Raw genomic sequence first — 3,521 nt, forward strand, 5'->3', positions numbered from 1 at the left:
TATCTAGACAAAGATCAATAAAGACATGTAAGATGAGAATGACACTACCAACTCCTTTGACCTAGTTTTTATTTATAGAACATAGCACCCAACCACTGCAGAATGAATATTTTTCCCAACCTCATGTAGAAGATTCATAAAAATAGACCATATTATGGGCTATAAGCAAATCTTGATAAATTTCAAAAACCAAATAAACATAAAGTAGTAAATTTATGACTACAAAAAAGTTAAAAAACATAACCTTAAAATATTTTGAAAAGAACCAATCATTTAGACATTAATTAACTCATTTCTAAAATACTTATGAGCAATTAGCATATATTCTTTAACCAAATAATAAAAGCACAACACATCAAAATTAGTGGAATACAGTTAAAGTAGTGCTTTATTTTAGAACATTTGGCTTTAAATTTTTATATTAGAAAGAATAATAACCTAAAGTCAAATATGCAAACTTTTATCTTTGGGAAGTACAAAAAAGAATATTGAGCTAGATAGTTCAAGATGAAAAAAAAAAAAAAGGAGAATACAAGTTACCAATATTGGGAATAAAGATAGGGACACCGTTTCACACTCTATAGAGATTAAAAACTAAATAACTACTATAAATGAATTTATACTATAAATGAACTTATGACAATAAATGTTTCAACTTAAATGAACAATGGCTGGGAAAACACAATTACCAAAATAAATACAATAATCAATAGAAAATATAAATAATCCTTATATTATGTCCTGTTGCTGACATAACAAATTACCACAAACCTAGTGACTTGAAACTACACAAAAATTTGTCTGATGTTCTGTAGGTTAGATATCTCAAATGAGTCTCACTGGACTACAGTCAAGGTGTCACCCCGACTGCCTTTCTTCTGGAGACACTACGGAAGAAACTATCCTGTCTTTTCCATTTTCTAGAGAGTATCTGAATTACTTGGCTCATGGTCCCTTCATCTATCTTAAAAACCAGCAATGACCAATTAAGCGTTTCTTGAATTACATCACTCTTGATACTAAAGGATTGTGTGGGTCCAGGAGGGGCTTGATTTCAAAGGCAAGAGTTTCCCAGCACCAGGCCCCCATTCACGCCTCCATTTGGAAAGCTAGAGTTCTTTGTCTCACTTTCCCGTGGGGGCTAGGTGAGCCTCTTTGTTTAAAATTCCAGGTGAGCCTCTTTGTTTAAAAAGCCCCTGAAGAAGCAGCTTCTCCGCTCCTTCTGGAATCTCTCCCTAGTTCAGCCCGCCTGCCTCCACTCCTGCCTCCACCATGTCCATCATGACCCAGAAGTCCTACAAGGTGTCCACCTCTGGCCCCGGGGCCTTCAGCAGCCGCTCCTTCACGAGTGGGCCCAGTGCCCGCTTGAGCTTCTCCCGAGTGAGCAGTAGTGGCTTCCAGGGTGGCCTGGGTGCAGGCTATTCTGGGGCCAGCGGCATAGGCATGGGAGGCATCACCTCCGTCACCATCAACCAGAGCCTGCTGAACCCCATTAAGGTGGATATGGACCCCAACATCCAGGCCGTGCATACCCAGGAGAAGGAGCAGATCAAGACCCTCAACAACAAGTTTGCTTCCTTCATCAACAAGGTGCGGTTCCTGGAGCAGCAGAACAAGATGCTGGAGACCAAGTGGAGCCTCCTGCAGCAGCAGAAAATGGCTAGGAGCAACATGGACAACATGTTTGAGAACTACATCAACAACCTGAGGCGGCAGCTGGAGACTCTGGGCCAGGAGAAGCTGAAGCTGGAGGCGGAGCTTGGCAACATGCAGGGGCTGGTGGAGGACTTCAAGAACAAGTATGAGGAAGAGATCAATAAGCGTACAGAGATGGAGAATGAATTTGTCCTCATCAAGAAGGATGTGGATGAAGCTTATTACATGAACAAGGTAGAGCTGGAGTCTCGCCTGGAAGGACTGACTGACAAGATCAACTTCCTTAGGCAGATGTATGAAGAGGAGATCCGGGAGCTGCAGTCCCAGATCTCCGACACGTCTGTGGTGCTGTCCATGGACAACAGCCGCTCTCTGGACATGGACGGCATCATTGCCAAGGTCAAGGCGCAGTACGAGGAGATCGCCAACCGCAGCCGGGCTGAGGCAGATAGTGTATACCAGATCAAGTATGAGGAGCTGCAGAGGCTGGCTGGGAAGCACGGAGACGACCTGCAGCGTACGAAGACTGAGATCTCCGAGATGAACCGGAACATCAGCCGGCTCTAGGCTGAGATCGAGGGCCTCAAAGGCCAGAGGGCTTCCCTGGAGGCCGCCATTGCAGATGCTGAGCATCATGGGGAGCAGGCACTCAAGGACGCTCATACCAAGCAGCAGGAGCTGGAGTCCGCCCTGCAGCGGGCCAAGCAGGACATGGCAAAGCAGCTGCGTGAGTACCAGGAGCTGATGAATGTCAAACTGGCCCTGGACATCGAGATCGCCACCTACCGCAAGCTACTGGAGGGCGAGGAGAGCCGGCTGGAGTCCGGGATGCAGAACATGAGTATCCACACGAAGACCACCAGCAGCTATGCAGGTGGTCTGAGCTCTTCCTATGGGGGCTTCACAAGCCCTGGTGTCAGCTACGGCCTGGGCTCCAGCTTTGGCTCTGTCACAGGCTCCAGCTCCATCAGCCGCACCAGCTCCACCAAGGCTGTGGTTGTGAAGAAGATTGAGACCCGCGATGGGAGGCTGGTGCCTGAGTCCTCTGACGTCCTGTCCAAGTGAACAGCTGCAACAGCCCCTCCCAGCCTGCCCCTCCTGAGGCTGCCCCAGAGCCCAGGAGGGAAGTTGCTGTGCAGGGGAGCGCAGGGAACAGGAGACCCACCTGATGCTCAGCCCTAGCCCTCAGCCCACCGGCGGGGAGTTTACTGCCTGGGGACCCCCGTTGCCCATGCCTCCAGCTGCAAAACAATTCTATTGCTTTTTTTTTTTGGTCCAAAATAAAATCTCAGCTAGCTCGGAAAAAAAAAAAAAAAAGCCCCTGAAAAGCTCTGGGAGGAAGGGCCTCTGGACCTAGAAGCCAATCTAGTATCAGAGTCAAAGATCAATCACTCCAGAGGATGTTTAAAAAAAAAACTCCTCTCATTGGACGAGAACATGAATGCAGTGGGAATAACTCCGAAGTTAAAAATCTCCCTGTCCCTTACCTGTGCACATTCCTTCCTTGGATCCCCTCCCACGTTCTCTGCACCTTCTCTCTCTCTCTTTCTCTCTCTGCCTAATAAATTGCTCTCTACTAAACACTTTGGGTCCATGATATTTATATGAACTGTAAACTAAACTCACCACACCTCCAGGACCCCTTCCCCATTCCTGGGGTAAGTGAGGTCAAGGACCTGGGCACATCGGGGGAAAACATGCGATGGGGAAACTGAAAGCTTCTTTGGGATGCCTCTGCTTCCTCTCCCCTGTTACATTACTGACTTTTCTATCTTCCTATTCTACATTTAAGGACACAAGTGATTACATTGAGCCTGTCCAGATAATCCAAGATAAACTCCTTATCTTAAAATCAGCTGGTTAAT

The 3,521-nt window shown here is 46.6% G+C and overlaps 1 pseudogene; it reads left to right on the top strand.

Moving 5' to 3' along the window:
- The first annotated feature begins 1,199 nt into the window (after positions 1-1,199).
- On the top strand, positions 1,200-2,721 carry LOC100407229 (keratin, type II cytoskeletal 8 pseudogene; annotated as a pseudogene).
- The last annotated feature ends 800 nt before the right edge of the window (positions 2,722-3,521 follow it).

This window comes from Callithrix jacchus, chromosome 8 (assembly GCF_049354715.1).
Source record: "Callithrix jacchus isolate 240 chromosome 8, calJac240_pri, whole genome shotgun sequence".
NCBI lineage: Eukaryota > Metazoa > Chordata > Mammalia > Primates > Cebidae > Callithrix > Callithrix jacchus.